The sequence below is a fragment of the Chaetura pelagica genome, unplaced genomic scaffold (genome assembly GCF_000747805.2).
Source record: "Chaetura pelagica isolate M959 unplaced genomic scaffold, ChaPel_1.0 scaffold689, whole genome shotgun sequence".
Taxonomy (NCBI): domain Eukaryota; kingdom Metazoa; phylum Chordata; class Aves; order Apodiformes; family Apodidae; genus Chaetura; species Chaetura pelagica.
Window position 1 is genome coordinate 703,956 of NW_009954635.1, and position 22,730 is coordinate 726,685.

The following is a 22,730-nucleotide window of genomic DNA, read 5'->3' on the forward strand; positions in this document are numbered from 1 at the left end:
GAAACTGCTACATGAAGATTTTCCTTGCCAAGTGTTTCCTTAACGAAACCTTTGAAGTCTCACCAGGTGTTTTGGCTTTGGTGTCCTGAAGCTCCTTCTTAAAAACTTAAGTCCTCCCAAGATGATGACAGGGCTCAATACTTCGTGGTAACTCTTGCCTTTGTAAAGGTTTATTTAAGCAAGAGGATACTGCTTGTTAAAAATATGAAAAAATTAAAGAAATCCTTAAGTTATTCTTCAATTTTAACCTTCTATAAAACCATGAAATTAAGAATGAATGTAAAAGTTGTATCACTCAATTTTGCTTATTTTCTCTCTTTAAAATCTGGTAATTGTGTATATAAAGCAAGTGCAAGGATGAGGGAACGTTATATTTTTAGGTTTTCTATTTTATTGCTTGTCCTGGAAATTATTTCAGCCATCCTAAGATATTTTATACAGATAAATGTCAAAATGGAGATCTAACAAAATCAATACAAATATAATTGTATTTGCCTTCCTCTTCTTCCACAAAAGCAACAGAAATATTACTAGTACTCCTAGGTTTAAAAGCAACAGGAGCTAGACTCCCACATATGATATTGGAATTAGAAGTTAATTCATTCCAGGATGGTTTGCATTTTGCATTTCTTTGTTATCTCCCATTCAAAGGCAAAAAAAGTATTGTGTCTAAACAAAATTGTTGTTACACTTGTACTAGCTACTGGAATTTTATGGCAATTTGTATTTTAAGTAATGCAGGATGATAATTACACTTCTTGCACTAACTGCATCTTTACTATTCAGAGCACCTCATGTATATTTTACTGCCATGTACCTTCCATGTCAGAGCAGACCTTTTGCAAATGGATTCATTTGCATCATTATGCACTAGTTCAGAAATCACTTTCTGATCATAAGGAATAGATTTCTGGTAGAAGCAGAGAGCTAATACCTAAAGCTCATCTTTGTAGCTGAGAAAAATAAAAAAGAAATCAAACAAGATTTTGCCCTCTCCTCCCCCAAGTTGGTCTAATTTTTTTAATAGGAATTTTTTTGACCAAGGGGATACTTAGTAGAAAATTTTCCTTTTATTTATTCATGTGAAAAAATTCCAATAGAACAAATTATTTGGCTCACTTTTTTTTTCATATGAAAATGAAATCCATGTGACAAACTTTAGGGCTGTGTGGGACCTGTGCCTGTCATGTACCTTGGAGCACTTCCTTGTCCTCTGCTCATTATCTATCTCTCCCAGCCACTCACTTTCAAAAGATACTAATTTAAAGAAGTTAACCCACTACAGAAATCCATTAGAGGCTCTTTTCCCCCTCCCTCACCTACACAAATTGCCACTGCCTGAAGCTGAAGAGAAGCAAAAATCCTGGATGAATGACAAATATTGTGGCTTTTAAAGTCTTGATAACCTATGGCCCTGCAGGGATAGAAGAAAGGGGACAGATCCTCTGATCAGCCAGTTGGGTACAACATAAACAGAGCAAAGTTGTTTTGAAATGACTGAAGAGGGTTAATTCCCTTGTTCTGCTCATACAGAGGCTCGAGGAGGTGGTTCTCCCACACTGGCAGTGTGACAAGCTGAATTAATCTGCAACATCTGAAGGAATCCAGTTATTTGATGTTTTGTTTTGGAAAAAAATATATATAAATAATATTGAGGACTGTTTTGTATGCAAAAAGTGTTCTGCTCTTGTTTTTGCATCCGAGTCCTTGATAACTGAAATTATGGCTATTGAAGGTATTGCATTTAAATCTTGTGTAATTCCTTAAAAGGCTGGCATGATCCATGGAGAGAACATGTGGCAATGCACAGCAGGGCTTATCTGTACTCTGAAACATCATTCTTTTGGTTTCCTCACTATAGAGATGGGCAGCTAGCAATAAAAAGTAACCCCCTTTTTTACCTTCTTCACCTGAAATAAGGTCAAATAAACCTGGTGTGGATATAGACTGTTTGTTTTAGCCTGTTTCTAGTACATGGCAGATGTTTTGGTGGGAAGCAGGTAACTGAAAATGGACAACAGTAGCTTTTCATTTATTCTGAAAAGAAACAATCAGCAAAGAAATCTTAGGACACTAATCCAGTAGTTTAATGATCCAATTTGTCACAGAATGTGAAAGGGAAATGATAGTTATTGCTACTGGTATTTATGAAGAACATGGCTATTTACATGACTGTGAATTCTCAGACATCAAGAGGGGTTTTCATACTTAATATATAACTTTATGGGCTTTTTGATTGTTGTGTATATATAAATATATATGTATGTATTTTTAAGTGAATCTTACACAGAACAGGTCCCTACCCAAACAGCAGTTTATCCTTTTTTCTCAAAGGAACAACTTCTTAGTATCTCATTTGCATAGAATTTTGGGGACTTTGCCTGGTGTTATTGAGTGCTGCTGATTGCCTTTTGATAGCTGTCGTTTTAATAAGTAGAGTATTATCTCATCTGTATATGTACAACAACATATTTCAGAGCATAGGTATGGAAGGACTAAGCTGTATTGGCAGCAGATGAAAGTGAGATGAAATGCTTCAAAGGCCAGTCAGGCAGAAGGCAGAGAAAAGGGTCTGTTAGGTATTGGGATGAGAAGCTTTTGAAATATAGATAACCTACAGCAGAGATGAGCTCTGTTCTCCTGGCATGAATAATTAGAGAGATAAGAGGGGAAAGGAAGCCAGGAGATCTGGACAAAGTTCAGGGTAAGGAATCCTGAAAAGGTGAAACCATGGAAATTTTGTTCTGGAAAAAAAAGGCAGATGAAGCTCAGGTAGGAAATCAAAGAACATGAAATGTTTATGACAAACTTGGGGACGTGGACAGAGATGAAAACCAGTCTTACGAGTGCTTTTATCTGAACAGCAGAAGTCTGAGGGCTCCAGGGATGTTCTAAACAGGTGTCACGGAGAGAAATCACTGTAATACAGGGTATAACTTCCCTGACAATGGGAGAATATATGGCCCTGGTGAAAAAGAGAGCCAGGAATTTTGTTTATCCTTGTTCAAACTGACAGTGTCACAGCCAGGTCCTCCCTTTCCAGAAGTGCTTTTTGACAATAAGACAGTTGGCACGAGGAAGAAGAATCCTTCCTTTACTTCTGAGCCCTCTAGTTCTTCATCTACTTCAATCAGCATGTGTGAAAAAGGCAATCCAGAATAGTCACAACAACATTGAACATCCTTGTAGGAGGGGGGATAAAAAAAACTTTAAAAAAATCAATGCACCTACAGAGGAACTGCCTGATAATGAGGAAGATAATTAAAAGGAAATTAAAGGAGCAGCTAAGAAGGGAGTATGTTTGTAGGCGGCTTGGATGCTTTAAAGGCAACAGCTTATTTTACTACTCAACACAAATATGCACAACATAATAATTTTAAAGAAGATCTGCCAAAAAGAAAATGTAAACCAACATACAAAGGAGCTATTAGGTTTGGTTTGGGTTAGGTTTGTTGCTGTTTAGTTGGTTTTTTTTAAAGGAAAAAGAGTCAACTCTCAATTGAAACGTGAAAGGCAAGGGAACAGATTTTGAGCAGTTACTGAATGTGGAAAAATTAATAACAAACTTTTTTTGAACACATCAGAGGCAGGAAGCTTGCCAGAGAAGCAGTCAGCCTGATAGATGATCAAGGCTTAACAGGAGCATTAAAGGAAGATAAGGCCATCACAGGGAAGTGGGATGAGTTTGCACTCCTGTTCTCTGCAGTGGAGGTTGAAGATGGCTCTGTGCTAGAGCTGCCTCTTTAGGAGGGACACGTTTTAGGAGCAGTCTCAGATGGAAGAACCTGGAGCTGACTCAGTGAGGGCAGGAGCCCAGGGACTCTGGGGGCTCCTTCTCCTTCCCGTCTGAGTTACAGGGAGAGCTCATGAGAACCTTGATCTGATCACTACAGAGCTTCAAAAACATCTTTGGTTTCACCAGCCTCTCCTTATGTGGAGTCTACCCCCTACTGCCATCCTCTCTTGTATCCTCTCAGGACAGAGAGGCAAAACAACAACTTATTTCCAAACAGGACTTGAGATGCTGCCTTTTCACCAGAGGTGGTAGCTGGGAAGCCACTTCCCATCCAGTATTTCATTAATGATCAACACAAGGATAGTATATTTATCAAATACATAGGTTATCCTATAGATGGTTTGTTTCTTACCTTGTACTCATCTTTTGCTGAGCATCATACATATTGATATTCCACTGTACATCTTCATATCCCACTGCACTGTATGGATATTCCACTCTGGCCCTTTTCTGGCCCTTCCAAACTGCCTCCTTGTCCTTGGGCTGAATTACATGAAGATCAAGGCATCACAATTCCAGATATGTTGTTCTATAGAAGTTGACTAATCTTTAAAAATAGGCTAAATCCCAATTTAGAATGATTTCAGTAGAGTAAGCTTGGAAGACAATTGCTGTAATTATGCAAATTTAAACAAGTGAAAAGCCTTAATGCAATGTATACAAAATAATGGTTTAAAGGAATTAGCTTTAGGAATTAGCAGAAATTGGTCATTTGAATGCAATGATGGGACTGGAAGCTAATGATTCAAAGTGAAAGAGTTTGCCTGTAGATATTAGAGCTTTGATAATCTTTTGTTCAGTAACTTCACACTTGCATTTGTTTCAGATTGCAGCCTGTGCCAGTGTGACTGCATTGGAATTCCAATCACTCACCAGTTCTTAATTAGACAGTATAGCTGATATGATAATTGTGGCATGAATTGATTATTAACTCGAGTTGGTATGATAATTAGTAACAAAGTTCTTCAACAGAGCATAAATTACATAAAAATAACATAAGTGTTCCCAAATTGCCATTATTACGCAGTGGTTGCGACCCAGAGTTTTAATTGTCAATATGCATTTAAATTCCCTGCTATCCAGTCCAGTGTTTGAAATCTTTATAAGTAGTTGCCAATAAAAGAAAAATTATTTTGCTACCAAGGCTTTTTTCCAAGCTGTGAAATTTGCAAATGATCTGCCAAAACAGTCTATGTGTTCAGGGCTGCTAATTGATCAGAGTTGTCTTCTACTGTTTATGTGCTATTTCTGTTTCATTTGTGTGCCTTCAGTCAGCAACAATATCAACACAGTCCCGTAAGTGTATCAATGCTTGGCATGCTCCTTGGTATTCTTTTATCTACACATCTAGTGTGCTTACTTGTTCTGGTTGTAAAAGAATTATCCTTGAAATTGAGATAATTTCTTGAATTTAATCTTCTAATAATAGTAACAAATGGTTGTACCTCAGAGTCTCGTGGCAGAAGGTGATACAACATGTGGGGTTGGACTAGATGATCTATGGTTGGACTTAAAGGTTTTTTTCCAAGCTGGGTGATTCTGTGTTTCAGGGATTCTGTAAGTAGTTCCAGGTGTCGTGGTACTCTAGAGTAGCTAGAGATCTTTTCACCACTGAGAAAACACATGATGAGGAACAATCGCTGGAGAATTTTGAACGTTGACCTTGTGTGAGGGTGGCAGGCTGCTTTCTACAGAGTCACCCTGTTTAATTAGCCACAACAAGTGAGTTGTGAAAATAACACCCTAAATGACAGCAGCTTGCTCTCTCCCTTGGGCTAGGTGGCCTTGTGTTCTGCTCCCACCTGGAGCACCCAGGGTGGAGCCCCACTTGCTTGCCCCACTGACTCAGAGCTCATTAACCTGCCTGGGCTCTAACACCTGCTAAAGTGGTGGGGAGACCCAGCCAACCTGGTGGTTGTGTGACCCAGCTAAGATTATAATTTCTCTGTCAGAGCTGAAACTAAAGCTCATTAAAACTAATGAGAGCAGCATGACTTGGTGGTAGGAGCTGCAGTTTGGGGCTCACGGGCCTGCCCAGGAGCTGCTCACACATCTGCATTGGGATGGTCCAAGCAACTGATCATGCTGCAAACTCATCTTTTGTTGGTGTTTCTCTCTCTCTTTTTTCTGGTTTTGTTTTTGTTTTGTGAGGCCTGTGTTTAACATGGATCAGCTGCCTAATCTGCGTTACACTAGTGGGAGTGCTAGTGCAAGGGAAGGATTCTTCACTGTGGGCAGAGGCTGAAGGCTAATTCTGGAGAAGGTGGGAAGGGAAATTTCAGCTAGGATAAAGCACTGTTTCTACAGACATTTTGCAGTAGTGTCTGTTGCTTTGCTCATGTGATGACACTTTCATTTCAAACTCTTTTTTTGCTTTATGGTATCAAACTCAGTCACAGATGCCTCATCTATTCCTGAAAAGAAGGCTAAATGCTGGGGAGTTTATTTGTTTTGGAACTAAGTAAAAATGTCAGAGTCCCTCCAGACATGCAACACCTGTCCTTCGTGCAGCTCTGTCTGAAACCAACTGGAAGTATAATCTTCTCAAGCTTTACCTGTAATTTGAGTTTACTTTTTGATAAGGTGAAACAGGAGTCACAGGACCAGGTGGGTTTATTTGCAGCTGGAAACCACTTTTTTGACAGGGATGTCTGAGATTCCTGTCCTCAGTTCCTGCTTTGCACTTTTTTTGGTGCATAAATGTTAACTGGTGCCTGTTCAATGTACTCCACAGTTGGGTGGTCAGTATTTTCTCTTTATTTTTTCATATGCTTTTATTGTTGGGGAAAATAAAGCCCAGGTTAGGGGCAAAAAAGACAGGGGAGCAAACCTCCTACAGTTCTCAAGTCTTTCTTTGTCTCTGGTAAATCCATGGCTGGCTCTGAATGTTTTCCCTCTCTGCTTTTCATTCTGCAAAGAACACTGACATCCAGCTGATCTCAGTGTTGGGGAGCTTATGCCAACGGTATCAGCTCGATTGTGCTTTGCAGTACGAGACTGTTCTTCAGATTTCTGTCATATTAAAATGAAATACATAGTTACAGAGGTTGGATGCAATGGCAGTGTGCAATGGGAAGAGTGCCTCTTGTTTCTTTCTTCTTTGACACTAATTAGCTGAAGAATGGCTTGTCTGTACTGCTGTGCAGCACCTGGAGAGACCTTTGCTGCAGCCTCTTTGGCTGACCTGGCTTTGAGGGTGTCTACAGAGTCTCAACCATCATGCCTCATTCAAAGGCAGACAAAACATTTGGGGACTGGGAATATTGTGCACTATAATCTGCCAAAGTAGGATTGAAGAGGAATTTACACAGCCTAGAGAAGTGAAGGCTTTGGGGAGACCTTAGAGCCCCTGAAGGGCCTACTAGAAAGCTGAGGAGGGACTTTTTATAAGGGCATGGAGTGAGAGGACAAGGGGGAATGGCTTTAAACTGAAAGAGGGGAGATTTAGATTAGACATTAGGAAGAAATGCTTTGCTGTGAGGGTGGTGAGACCCTGGCCCAGGTTGCCCAGGGAAGCTGTGGCTGCCCCATCCCTGGCAGTGTTGAAGGGCAGGTTGGATGGGGCTTGGAGCAGCCTGGGCTGGTGGGGGGGGTCCCTGCCCATGGCAGGGGTATGGGGAACTAGCTTATCATAAAGGTCCTTTCCAATTGAAACTGTTGTGTTATTCTATGATAATTCAAGTCTTTGTAGCTTTCTTTTTGTGAGAAATAGGTGTTAGCTTTGGTAGCCAGTTGAAAGGAACATTGAATTCTCCATTTTCCCTCTTGCTCTTCTCATGAACAAGTCATGCTGCACTCCCAGAAACCCACAAATGTCTTGTCAACAATTTTAAGGCAAAATCAAAATGGGCATTTTAATCCTGTGGGGTTTTAATTTGGAACCTGATTTATGGTGCCAGAAATTTCCATATAACCTCAGAAAAGCCCAGAATGTCCCAAACCTAAAATTCACTCCAGCAATTAATTTTCAAAATTATTTCTAGCCACTATTACTTTTTGTTAACAAGCAATTTTTATTCAGGACTTGAGGAGAAAGTATTCTGCTTCTCCTGTCTGCACAAACAGCTATAAACTGAATGCATTTTAATAACTTTTCCCAAGAAGTTACAAGGTATTTCATTAAAATGTCAACTTTTTCTTTCATATATTTTATGATTCCCTTTCTTCCTTCTGCCACAAATATGTTGTTGCCAACATCATCATGACACAGTTTGCTGCCAAGACTCTGGGAAGTTAAAAAAGGAAAGAAAAAATGAATTTCTATCCACTCTTTAGGTACAATCCTTCCAGCACTAGAGGCTGAGAAAGCAGGCAGAAATATCTGAAGTGCCAAAGATGAATGTTAGAGTGCCAAAGCGGCAGCATAAAAACATGGAAGCAGTACCAGAGGGATCAATTCTGTGTGATAAATGAATAGTAATGAGCTGTGGACATTTCCTAACTCGTTTGTCATTTATAGATTTCACCCAGTTCCTATTAATGTTTCTGTAAAGATGAGATAAACCAGCACGAGCACGCACACGCTGGCTTGGAGAGGTTTAGCAGAGCAAGTCAGCTCCAGCTTGCAAGAAACAACGTGTCTTTCCCACCAAACCCTCTCCAGTTGCTGTAGAAAATCCTTTGTGCCCTACTGCATCCCCCCAAGGACTCTCTCCTTTCAATACATCAACCTGCTGTCACTCAAAAGGTCACCAAAGCCAGCTCCAGACAGGTGTCAAGCCATCTGGTGTGCGCTGCTTTAATAAGGAAGGAGCCGCTTCACCCGGTTTTAGCTCGTTAGACTGGGAGGGGGGGGAAGGAAAGAAAAAAACCCCCTCAGTTTTGCATTTGAGAATAGCCAAGAGATGTTCCTGCATTTCCTTCTCAGATGCCTTAACACCTAACTAATTAAAACGAGCCCGGCTTTGCACAGGGAGTATCCCTGCAAAGGCCCTAATTTTCAGCCTTTCAGCAGCCCAGATCCTCGCTGGAATTTTGTTATTACTTTTGCTGTCCTGGCTTTACTTCTGCTTGGAGCTGCTGAGTGGCTCTCTGAGCTTCATGCCCAGGATTTCTGGACTTCTGCCTTTGCAGATCTCAGTTCCCTGCCCCACTGTGCAACTGAGAGAAATGATGGAAGGTCCTTGCCGGCGGTGGATATTCAGAGTAACTAATTACAGTTTGAAAGCATCTTAAAAACTTTCAAATTCCCCCAGTGCTATCCCAGGTAATTTCCTGCTCAGCTGGAGAGCAAGGGACGAGTGTTATTTCCACTGGCACTAAAGCAGTTGTGGCTTCAGGCTGGCTTCCCAGGTACCACTTGTGATGCTGGAGAATTTTACATTCAGCTGGTTGAATTTGTTGTTATTTTTAAACGGCATAAAATCTCTTTCTTGGAATTTGCTCCACTTAGGTGTTGTCCTCATCCTAGAAATGTTCTTTTTAAAAAGTGATTTGATTTCTCTTTCTCTGCCTCGTAGGCCACAGCTAGATTTTTCTTGCACTCCAGGGTCTTAAAGCAATTTTAAAGGGGAGCCAAAGAGTTGCTGAATGTAGCTGTTTGGTCTTCATGATGTGAAATTGGGAATCTGCCATGAGAGAAATCCCACGCATCCCATGCAGCGTTGAAGGCACACCAGGGTGTGTACACATCAGATAAAGTAGGTGGAGTTTTTTTAGCAAAGGCCTCTAACTTGCCCAAACGAGTTAATTACACATGCTGCGTCCCACTTTCCCAATACAGAAACATTTATAATTAAAAAAGAAAGAAAGAAAGAAAAGAATTAGTGTGTAATTTAGAGTTGGCCTTGAGCCATTCCATCTCATTTCTGACTCTGGGACCCGGTCACTGTCTCATCAACTCTTATTTCAGCATGTGATGCAAGTGGTATGGAGGAGAGCAACCTGACAATTTGCTTACACCTCCTGCTCTAATTTAGGCTCACACCTGATGTAAATAATATTATCAAGCATTACCACTGTTTTGTGGAAATCCAGTTGACTGAGGAACTGCATACGTGGAATTGATTTGGAGTCGTTTGAGTAATATATAGAACATTGATTTTCTGGTACTGTCTCATGCAATGTATTGCAATTTTGAACTGCATAATGCATATAAAAATCCATATGCCTATACTTTTTATTTTTAGTCCCGACAGCCTCAGTGTAGACTATTTTCCTTGTCATGTGCAGCTGGAGTCAACGATTCTCCCATGTATCTGAGACCATCAGCTCTCCCCAGTGGAATATTGATTTCCAAGAAATAATCTTCACCCAGCTATCTCCTCTTAAACATAGCATAAAGATGTACTTTTACTCAAAAATAATGCACGTTCCTGCCATTTTCTACTGGAATTTTAATGTATTGCTCCATTTAGCAAAGGATTTAGACAATAAGGCCAAAAAAACCCAACCCAATAAGATGTCTTCATACTATGGATCTTTTTACTACTTACATCCTAGCTACCTTACATGGTTGAAACTTAATGCTTCTGAAGCATTTGGAACTGTGGAAGAGAGAAGAACAGAGCTGGCAGCTACCTTAATGCATGGTAAAGCCAGGAAGTTGTTTAGACTGTCTTTGAACTTGGCCAGTATACTGGGGATACAGAAAAGAGATATACTTAAAGATCTGTCAGGTCAAGAGCACATTTTATGACATGAAATATTTAATATTGTCTAAATAAATAAAAAATTGTACTTGAGGGATCAAGGTTAAAATAAAACTTTGTGGCTGATTTCTTACGCCATTAACAGTATGTTTTCTGAAGTTGTTTGCATTTATTTATTCATTTATTTATTTATTTCTATTTAGATATGAAGCTTTTTTTCAGCAAGACCCCTTAAGATGGCCCATGTTGTTCAGGCCACTGGAGGTGGCTTGGAGTTGTCCTTTTACAGGTGACAAGACACTGGGACATCACTGCTGCCCCTCCCCATCTCGCTGCTACATTCAAGAACCCTAAGAAAGCACAACCCATTTTTAAGTTGTAGCCATGCAAGCAACCATCATCTAGCCCCAGATTAAAAACTCATTGGATTAAAATAACCATTTTAATTTTGCCTTATATATTTTTTTTGCCTTAAAATTGCTGACATGGCACTTACACAAAGTCATGATGCTAGAAAAATACAAAATGCAGTTTAGGATGGGATCAGAAAACCAGAAAGCTGTATCTGGCTGCATTCTCAGGATGTGTAGGAAACACCTGTTTTTCCAAATGTACTTTATTTAGAACAGGCAGGGGAAGTAAGTCCTTTGTGGAGTTGGTAACTACCTAGAGAACTAATATGCTGGCCACTCCAGAGTGGGATTTCCTCATTTCCCTTGTAGAGCTGCTGCAGCTCAGATAAACACCTGGATATCTCTTTTGTACAGTCACAGTGTCCCTGCTCCTTCCAGCCCATGTCAGTATTTATTCAATATTTTAAGAGGTAACTAAAAATCTTAACAGGAATGCTGGGACTCCAGTCCCATCCTGGGAAGGGGAAAGGAAATGTGACTGCTGTGTTAGCCCTGATACCAATGACTGTGTGATCCCTGTCTTTTTAGGTCTGTTGGCCAACTGGGATGTGTTGGTTTGGGGGAAAATATAGTGCAGAGCACCAGTTAACTGCTGTGTTGTCAGCCCATGAATCCATCCTTTGCTGTGCCAGCAAAGTGCTGTGCCTCCTTTAGGATTCTGCCTGTTTTTCCCTTCTTTGCCTACAAGAGTCTCCGAAATAGAAAAGGAGGGTTTAATATGTTGTAAAATCTGCTATGGAACACATAGAATGATTCATGTCCCTGGCAGAACAACAATTGAACTTGGATCCAGTCATTGGTTTCAGTAGAGAGATTAAACTTGGATCTTAACCTCCAAATGTTGAGTCAGCAGAAATTATCAGTGTCCAGCCCTTACCAAGGAATTTCAGATCCACTTTAGGTGACAGATTCCAGTTTTGTGTCAATATAATCCATCTTCAGTGCTAGAGGTGAAAAAGAAAGCATTTGTACTTTGATATAATTTGAAAATTACTTGTCATCATCTTTTTAATGTGACAGCCAGGTTTTAGTTTATTTGTTTTTTAAAGAAAGAAGTAATGAGCCCATCACCATTCACCCCCTTTTCCCTCTCAAATAATGAATTTTTGTGGACCAGTGCAGCTGCTGCAGCAGCCACCCACAAAATTATCTACTGCTCAGAGAAATGCAAAACTAAATGCCATATTTTTGGATTGTTAAGTGTCACTTCAGTGAAATGCACTCGTGGTTGAAGAGCTCCCGTTTATTTTCTAGGGATGGTTGAAAATGAGGAAATTGTGACAATTCTTGAACGTTTTTGATTGCTTTTCCTTTTGTTGTTCTTGCTGAATGGGGAGAAGGCATTTATTTTTGGATATTTGAAGGGGAAAATATTCCAAATGTTTGGTTTTGCAACTATTTCAATTCTTTTTCTCCTTCTTCTCATGTTTGCTTCTAAAAAGAGGAGAAAGTTCAGCAACGGGGAATGAGGACCTGGGAGAAAGAGAAGACAACCTGAAATGCAGTTTATTTCCAATTTAATGATAAAATGGAAGATTTTGTCTTGATGGGGAGCATGTTCAGTGAAAAAGATTTGCCATATCTTTCAGGGGGCTGGAGAGAAGGGAAGAAATACTCAGTCCAACATGTTTTCTCTGCTTGCTTTGTTCAGGCTGTGGTTTTGTGGAGTGGGAGGGATCCTTGCAGTGGGCATGGTACTGCCTTGTCCTGAGGACCTCTCTGCTGCTCTGCAGCTAAAACCAGGGACAATTCCACTGCATTTTGGGAGAACTGGGCATGGTCTTTGAAGGAGTTGAAGGTAGAGCCATGGGGAGTTGGAGAATTAGGGCTTTCCCACCAGCAGGGTTAGGTCAAATGAACCATGAAGATGAAAGAGAGAAAAAGGCCTAAATTAGGTATTTGTGTATATGGCTTCACCAGAGTGAAAGGGAGGAATTTAAAACAAGCAAACAAAAAACCAAAACCAAGCAAAAACCCAACACAAAAAATTAATTAAACATCCCCAATTGTCTTTGATGATACCAACAACTATCTAGATAAGAGGGGAAGCACAGCCTTATTTCAGTCTTAACTCAAAGGGACAACAGACACCCTGTGACACAACAGACTAATGGGGCTTTTTAAGAGTGAAAATAGCTTAGGAGAAGAGCCATTGAAATGGATTATGGAGATGAAACCGAGGGTGTCAGTGAAAGAGAAAATTCAGAGTGAGGAGGGGAAACAAGTGGGGTCAGTGCTACTTTTTTTTCTGATTCATTGTGAATGTGGCTGACCTTGGAGAAGGTGAAATTTCAAAATAGGTTTGCACAGTGCTAATGGCACCAGGCTGGAGTGTAGCAGCCAAAGGCAACCAAGCAGACTGACAAGAGAGTTAAAGTTAATTATAAAGATGAACAAGTTATTTGTGGCATTTAGCATATGGCACCATGGTTTGAAACTATTGAGATGAAAACTTTCTTTAGAGGATAACATGGTGTCAGCTAGAAACTTTGCTAGCTGGGTTGACCTGATCTACAAACTGTAGTTTCTGTGTTGTATGTCTGCATAGTCAATAGATGCTTGTTGCTAACCCTCCAAGAGGGCACTGTGTTGGCTGGGCTGACTGCTGGAGATGTTGCCTTGGTCTGGGTGGCCCCTGGTGCACTGGGCAGGGATGAATATGTTGAACCATGTTTGGGTTCAGAGCAGTCAAGGCACTAGGAAATTGACCATCAGATGCAGAGCCCTCTTCCTCCTCAGCACCAGAGATGTTTCTGAGGAAAAGCTGAACTGAGAAAAGTTTTGTTGAAAAATGCCATTTGAAAAACTGAAGCCGAGGGTGTTGGCAAGATTTTCTGATTCCTTTTTAGGGTTTGGGTTTATCCCGTTGACTATTTGGCTGCTAGAAAATGTTCAGTGGCTGAGTGGTAGGATGATACTCTTTAAAGGGAAATACTGTGATCATAAAGATGGACTTCATCCAACAGATTCTCTCTGCTAACTTATGTGACATGGACAAGATCTCAAAAGTCTGGCTGCCTTTTCAAAGTCACTGAACTTCTCAGGGCAGACAGAAGGAGCTGAGCACTTCCTAAGATGTTTTCTCATGATGTTTCAGAGTTTTCACCAGAAAAAGGATCTAACCCCAAACACCCTCAGAAGCTCAGGCTCAGGGCCAAGTCTGAACTCTGTGACATACTTGCTGCTTCTTTCTTCTGGTCACCATGTGGGAGGGAGATACAGACTTTCATGGCATTCCAGTGTTCTGGGTTGGTACCTGGAACCAGAGACAGGCAAGGAACGTGAGAGAAAAAAATTAACTGAACTTTTTTCAGAGCTTAAATTTGTTCTAGCTTTGGCACATTTTGCCCAAACCAATTTGTCTGTCTCTAATGTGGTGTAAATAGCATAAAGTAGTTGCTTTGTGAAATATGTGACATTTGTAGCAAAGTATATACAGACTGGTTTCCAAAATCAATATAGTAAACCCTTGATGTTGCATCCAAAGTTCATTTCTGCTTTGACACATTTTCTCAGTAAGATATAGAGTCCATTACTTCTCATGCTTTTTAAATTTAAACATGGCAATTTATGTATTGATGAAAACATATAAGTCATAATCTTTATGAATGGCTTTTGGAACCCATTTATCAGAAATCTCTGGTTTTCTTTTGTATGCACTATTCTAGTTGCTAGTTTGATTTAGCAAAGAGTCTGTAGATGCTCATGTTTTGGACAAACTGGGTTGCTGAACGAACTCCTTTGTAGCAGGATTTTGTAATGAAGGACTAAAGCTGAGCAGAGCCACTGGTACGTGCTGCCTGGCAGCTACTGTGGAAATTACATTTTATTTATTTTTTAAATTTTATTTTTAATGAATATTTTTACTAAGAGATCTTTTTGGAGGGACTGAGGCATTAGGCATGTGGAGCCGTCCTCTGATCTATCTTGTCCTGCCAGTGTGATAACTAGTTGGCCAGCTCAAGCCTTCATCCTTTAAAGGGCTCCAATGTTATCACTAATACTAAAAGGTCCTAATGATCATGGACAGTCTCCCCCTTTTACTGCCCATGGCCCAGGACCCTGTTCTGGCTCAGCCTGGGGCTGTCAGTCCCTGCCCCAGTGATGCTGTAGGTTGCCATGGGCTGATGGCCCTGCCCACCCTCAGCTAGTCCTTGGCTCCACAGAGTTGCCCAAAGCCCAGGGCAAAATAGAAAGGCAATTTACATTAGTGAGGTTTCAAAGGTCTGGGTTCCAAGTGTGGCTTAGATTGCAACTCTAATTTAAGCTGTTTATCAGCTGTTTTTTAATTTATCTTTCTTAGCAGTTCTCACAGGCATGAGAGGGGAAAATAGATACTGTATCTCAGCCTGCTATGCAGAAAGATATGTTATCTAAATCTGTTCATCAGAATGATTTCAAAGTATTTGCACCTAAACTTAGAGGTTTTTCCAAAATAGATTAAAGCACTCTTCAGAGCAAGGAGGTTCTGATGCTTTTGTGCTTTAATCCAATAAATCAGAATTGCCTCTTGGTTCGTGCTGTGAAAGCCATTTAAGAGTGTAGAGGGATGGTGTTGATAATGAAGATGAAGTGGACAAAGGAAAAAAACCTCCTAAAAGTCTATGTTTGGCATCTCTCTTTACTGTTTAACCCAGAGGATTTCTAACGGGTGGATAAAAAGTAATTAGAAGCAAAACTAAGTTCTCACCCTTGTCACCCACTCAGCAAAACAAAATCCTGGAAGCTCATAGTTTATGGTCCTAATGTGTCCTGACACCTCCCTGGCTCAGCTGGCTTCAGCTTCCTCTGTTTATTGCAAACAATGAGGGCTGAATTAATGAAAAAAAGGCAAAATATTGTTCCACTTAGTTTTTTGATGTGTGTGGGAGGCATGATCTGGCCAGTTTTGCCCAGCACATGTTGGGGAGTTACTTGCAGAATAGCGTTGCCATTGGTACCAAAGGTCTTCAGGGCTGCAGGACCAACAGGGAAGCTTCCCTTGACTCCACTAAGAGAAGAAGTCATAGAACCATTGAATGGTTTGGGTTGGAAGGGACCTTAAAACTCATCTAGTTCCAACCCCCCCTGCCATGGGCAGGGACACCTCCCACCAGACCAGGTGGCTCTAAGTCCCATCCACCCTGGCCTTGAACACTTCCAGGGATGAGGCAGCCACAACTTCCCTGGGCAACCAAAAATCTTCAGAGAACTGCTAAGGAGGAGCATTTCATGTCTCTGGGAAGCAATTTAGGGGTCAAGATTCACATTTCTTTTCCCAAGTATGCCATTGTATGACTTTATGTACACTTTAACATATAAATGAAGTAAATGGTTGTCTAAGTTCACTAGGAGGGGTTTAGAAATGCTGAAGTAAAAATTAGTTGACCTTAGGAAATTGCTGAGCAGTAATGATTGCATTTCTTTTGGGACAGAAGTTGTTTCTGCATGGTGCTGGATTTTGTAGTACCTTTTCAGGGACTCAACAAAAGCTTTCCTTGGGCTTTGTCAGCAAATCCTAAAACTTCATCAATCCCTTCATCAATTCATCGCTTTCACTACCACCAAGTGCTCTGTCAGGAGATGAATTAACAGCTATGGAGTATTTGAAATCTTTTGGGTGAATTGCTGCACAGAAAAGTTCCTTTGCCTTCAACCTGCATACACAGACTTGTATTTCTATTCCAGGAAGCTTCCACAGCCTCAGGTCCTACGTGTCCTTTCAAATCTGGCAGAATTGAGGCACCCACACCATTTAGTTTTTGGGACATGGTCTGCTTCTCTTCAGCATGTGGTTATTTGTGCCATTCCCACCAGTTCTGGCAAGAGTGCTGTCTGCTCTTAGATGGTTTAGGTCTAACTTCCAGGATGTCTCATTTGGAGCTGGTGCCTGCATCAGAGCCTGCAGTGTTCGAATGGAAAAATTAGTTATGTCAGCTCAGCTCTAAATCCTGGAAGTGCTTTAAATAAACTGTTCTTCTCTTCCTGTAACACTGGCATGCTGGGGCCAAGAAATGGAGTTTGGGACATGGAGTATTTCTACCAACTAAATTGATGTTGTTGGGTGTTTTTTTTTAATTAGTTGACACTGCAAATACAGTGACTGTTCAAATCAGGATCAACATTAATTTATTCCTAGTTTTCAAATGGTATAACTACATTTCTCCCAACATGTTGGCATCTGTGTTGGTGTTTATAAATTTTTGCATGCTTTGACTGCCATGCAAAGTGTTCCAGAAAGTACCCTCTAAAGAGCTAAAGTGAGAGAGATAACTCTGCACTCGTAATAACTCTGCCTTTTAAAAGATTATTTTGCAATTGAAGTTGTGATTTTATTTTATTTTTTTTAAATGGTTGCACACAAAGTGACTCACTGGCATCAATAAAAGATAAATTAGGGTTTTACATTTTCAAATAAAGGAGCAATTCTATTGCTCTAAACTCTCATAGAGAGTGTAACTTCACATTTTCACTTTTTTTTTTTTTTTTTTAAATATATATTTTCCTACAAATCTAAAAAAGGTTCATGGACACAGCAAAGGGCCATCCTGGCTGACTGTGGCTGTTCCCCAGGGAATGTTCTCAAACCTGTAGCAGGGAGAATAATGATCAAGTTACTCAATAGAAGCAAATGAAATTTATACATTCTTATTGTATATGAAGTACTATGCAAATTTATTACTCTTTTAAACACAGTCCCTCTGCTGCTAGTGTTCTCATCTCTTATTGAACCCAGCAAGAACCAGTAGTGCTCAGTACCTGGCAGCCAGCAATCCTGCCTTATTTTCCCCTCTGTAACCTTGCCTCTGGACTCTCAAATCCCGTTGGAATGTGTTGGGGTGCAGCTGCTGCTCCGGGAGGGGCAGAACCTGTTCTGTAAACAGCACATGCTTTCAGACCTTGGGAAGCCATGGGAAAAGGTTGGCATTTCATTCCCAATCCATCACTGCAAGCAGGTAGCTGATATTGGGTCAGTAGCCTGTGAGGGCCTGGAAGAATGAGACTCTTCTGCTGCTGCCTCTGTTACTTGATCATCCCAAGCTGCAGATATCCTCCCTCTCCTCTCTTGTAAGCTCCTGTTAGTTGGATGACATTCCAGAGCTCTGAGGTCTAATGGTATTTAAACCCACACGTTTAAGGATGAAATAGAATCTCCTTATTTTGTTTTCTAATATGTTTCTAACCAAAGAGATGGAGATCAATGGTGGGGTATGAGTTCCCCCGTTAAAAGAAGTAACACGGAAGCAGGGGAAAGCTCTGTCTTTGCCAAGGTCATCAGGAAAAGGAATAATATAGAATGAGGTAAAACCCACTGCTGTGTGTCCATCACAAAGAGAAGACCAGCGGGCCCGTCAGTACTTGCAGTCCTCCTCTTACCATTGCTGAGAACCTGTCCTCTCCTCCCCTCCATCCAAAATAAATTTGCCATAACAAAATCAGGTCTGTCCAGCAGGTTTTTGCCAGCAGAATATATAGCTCATCTGCTAAAATCACTATGAAATCCTGTTGTTGAGATCACTGGGAATTCTGCTCTTTTTTTTTTTTCCAAGGAACTTGGATTTCTTTGCAGGTTTTTACAAGTTGCTTCTCTAAAATGACCTGTTTATTTCTATGTAAATGGAATATACATACCTCAGATATTTTTATTACTGTACTGTCAAATTGGTGCAAGCTGTGAACAGTTAGAGGCAGCACTGATGCTGAGAGGGTTCAATATGTTCTCTCTGCTGATTAAACTAAGTTTAGACTAAAGCAGATACAGGAACGCGTGAAAAACTTGAATATTTAAACCTGAATCACAGACAGAAAAATGTCTGTAAAAAGACAGAGACATCTCATAACATCATTTGTCACTGATCCTTTTGTCACATCCCAGTTTACAAAGTGCCGACAAATTGGTCACACTTTGCACTTTCTCTGCCCACCAAACATTTCTCCTGCCCTCTTACTTTTCAGAAAATGTTCAGAATACAGACTTTAGGGCTGGAGAGGGAAGTTTATTATCCTTTCTGTGAAGTTCCTTTCTGTTGGGAGTTACCAAGTCTCATACATGATGAATGTAACCCAGTTGTGCCGGCGTATCTGTCACCACTTCTCTCAGATTGCAGCCTCATATGATCTTAAAATAGCACTGAAAAGACATTAGTACATAGCATATACCTCTATACCATATGCTAGAGATAAAGGAATCTAATTGAGGGTCTTTTTTTTTTTTTTTTTGGCGTGTATTATAATGTTTTAGCTTCAGCTCCTGCAAAATATTTTTTGCTTTCAACAGAAACTCCTAAATTACGTTTGACTCCTCTTGTGCAAACAATGATTCTTGCCCTGCTTTTAGCTTGATTAATGCACGAAAAGAAAAAGCTCAGAGGAAGATGTAACATAAATCTTAAGCTGATTTTTGGGGTTGGTTTTGTTTTTTTGTTTCAGGAGTTATTTTAATGACAGTATCAACCCTTTCGAAATGAGCTTGTTGTATGTTGAAATAGGATCTTCTCTGCTAATCTCACCAGGGTAGTTCTGTTTGAATAAATACCGCCAAAACACAAAGTGTATCCAATGCATAACTGGCCTGGTGTTCTCAAGGTGAGCTCTGAGCACCCAGTTAACTACTTCCCACGTGCATTCATGCTTTGAAGATGTACAGCCACAAGTATTGGTGGAGAATTAACTGGCATTTGTTTGGGCATGTGAAGTACATCCCGGGGTGAGAACCATCAGTGCCACAAGCCAGTATGTGGCAATTTCTGCCTGATCGCCTTTGCACAGCAGTGAATTGCATTCATCTGTGATTATGTCCACTTAGAAATGTTTGCTCACTCATCCAGGCAGGAAATAAAACACTTTGGATGCAAGTGATGTGTCAAATCACTCCTCGACAGCACAACTTGGATATTGGATTATGCTTTTCAGTTAATCCAGAACAGGAAAATCTGTCACAGAATGTTTTTCTCAATTCTTTTCTCAGTTATAACTGTTATTTGAAGAAATGATCAAATATGAACAGGAAAATCATGAGCAGCATCTGCTTAGAAAATAAGCAGGGACGATCTATGCCTCAGAGTAATGAAATGAGTCTACACATGGTTGGCTGTTTAGGCATCGCTATAGTAGATGTGATTAAAATAGCAAAGGAAAATTCTTCTAGACATGTAATAACAAATGAAATATCTCTTTCACTGCCCCCTCCTTTTTCTGGCATGGGATGTAAGTGAAGTACCCACTGGAGCTTTTTTGATTTGTGTTCAGGTCTACATGCCCAGCTGGTCCTCCAGAAGGAGAGCAGGGCTGGATCAGTTTGGTGTACCTGATGTTATGGAGTGTCCTAGGAAGCAGCGGGATATCAGCTGGCTCTGAAACCTGCTCTGCCCGTAACATTCTTCCCTCCTTGGTTTCAGTGAGGGCTGGAGAGGTGCTGCCTGGCAAACTACCTTCTTCTAGGAGGGGGGAGAATAGATGGAGTATTGCTGGGGTCTCCTCAAACTTTACACTCACTCACCTGAACATTTTAAAGCACAGTTGGAATTTAAACTATAAATAGCCAAGGGAAGGGTAAGCTAGACTGTTTATTAAACTGCTCTTATTTCTTCACCACAAGCTGCCATTGGCTGTAATTGCTGAAGGCACTTTATAAGCATTTTCTAGCCCTTCCCTCTTAGCAGCAGCACTGAATAAAGAAAAATGGACTTTACTGTTTGTGTACAAAGCTGGACATCCCTGCCTGCAAACCTTTGCACACTTCCTGATAGATGGAAAAAATATGGAGTATGGTGCTTTGGTGCTTGCACTTTTTTTGTTGTTTTCTTGGCTTTTTTTGCCTCTGTGTTTCCTAAGGTGATTGCACCTCCAGTTACACTTTGTCTGGCAGCACTGATTTCTTCTTCAATCCTGTTGTTCCCATGCATTTATTTGTGCTGCATTTTCAACACCAGCCAGTTGCCTGAGCAGAAGCTACTTTGCATGCTAGATCTTAACTGTTTCTCAGATGTAAAGCTATTGATCAAATGGCCTTGGGGGCAGTAGCTGTGGCTGAATCACAGCATCTTATAGAAGGAAATTAGTATTATTAGCACCTCTGGGGATCTCTGTCCTTATGTGCAGCAGTTTTGGAGTCTTCCTTCCAACCCATCTGCTCTGAACTAGCTGGCAAGTGAAAAAGCCAAGCATCTGCATGCCACTTGTTTGTGTACACATCAAAGTATTGAAATGGGCAGTCTCTAGTGTATCCAACTTTGTTATTTTTTTTCTGTTTTTTGCTTCCTGACAAATTTCAAGGCCAAAATTTTTGCAGGAATTGTTGGTCCAAAATATAATTAGGAACATTTTACATTTTTGGGGTCATTGCCATTAGCTGGTGGGAGAGTTTGCTCTCTTTTCTTGTTCCATTTACCACTTAGTACCCCCCCCTTTGACAGACTGTTTTTCCAAAATCTGTTAAATTTTGGGTGAAGACAATAGGAGGTTTTGGTGTAACAACTTAATCTCCAGTAGGAAATTTATTGAGTAGCCAATTTACAATCATCTAATTGACTTAGAATCTGAATGCGTTTTTAAATATCCGCCTGAAATCAATGGTGACTGTCTTTGTTTTCGGCCTCGGGCAGCTTGAAATTGAGACAATAAATGAGAGAGTCTCATTGCAGAAGAATGAGAGCTGGAAGCTTCACACAAGCTTTGCTTTTGGGGGAGGAGGAGGAACAACCACAGGCTGAATTCGCTCTTCAGCGAGGGCTGGTGAGATTAAATAGGCATCAAATCAGCAAATGTTTGCATTTTGCCAGAAAATCTAAATTCTCCTCTGCCCAGGGTCCATAGGCACAGTCTAGAAAATGAAGTCCTGTGGAGAGAGCCCTAGGAAAGGGGAAAAAAAACCACCAGTTTTTAATCTCTTTCACACTCAAACCTATAGAGAGCATAGATGTCTGGAAACTGTTCTGAGATTCTCCCTTTTCAGACGTAATTAACTGAAGACACCTTCACCTGATGGTATTTAATACCAGTGTGTTTTTCTTAAGAGTTTTACACTGTGTATAAAGCTGGGATTTGTCTAAGGCAGTTTAACATACCTAAACAGAGAGTAGGCTGCTAATAGCCCAGGAAATGAGGGGGCAAGGGCATTTTTTTACTTTCATTGCTCTGTCGTATCTGGTAACGTCAATCCGACCCCTCTCCAGGAGCCCCTAGTGCAATGATGCCCACCAATATTTAAAGCTGTGAACAGATGCAGGCCCCCCGAACTCTCGGGCACGTTTCCCCATCTACATGATCTCTTTTGAAGTCCTCCTGGTCCTGGAGGTGGAATTTGTTTGGTATGAACTGGAAATCTAAATAGCTCTGCAAAACACAATGACAGATGGCAAAATCCCAGTTGGAACGTGTGACCAGCAAACTGGCTGCGATTTGTTTTCACTCCAGGGTAGACAGCAGACATACTGTGTCTGCACAACAGCTGTGACAAATATTTAATTCCAGAACTTTCTAAGAGCAGGGAGCATTTCCAGGGAGGGGGACTGGGGTGGGGGTGGCAGGAGGGAGATGCTACCTGTGTGATTTCTTAGAGAAGAAAAGAGAAATTTCCTCCCCCCCCTTACCCAGGGAGGGGGGGGGGAAGGGGGAAGAAAAGCTCAAGAAGTTGAAAATGAATGGAAGTCAACGTGATATTTATGGTCTCAATCAGTTTGTTATGAGGAATGGAGAACACAAGTGGAGTTTCATTGAGTAAAGATGTTGGCTTTTTAATGCCAGTGAGATTTTTCATTTTCTGAGTATTGAACAATACTTTTTCTTAAGGGAATTACTGGGTTTTGTTTTAAAAATATTTTTAATAAGGGACTGGAAAAATGATGTGCTCTCATGCTAGTCCAAGTTTGCAAACCTTTGAAGTGATGTCTTTATTATTATTGCATTTTTTTACTCTTGAAATGAAACATAAACACGTTTGAATACAGTAAC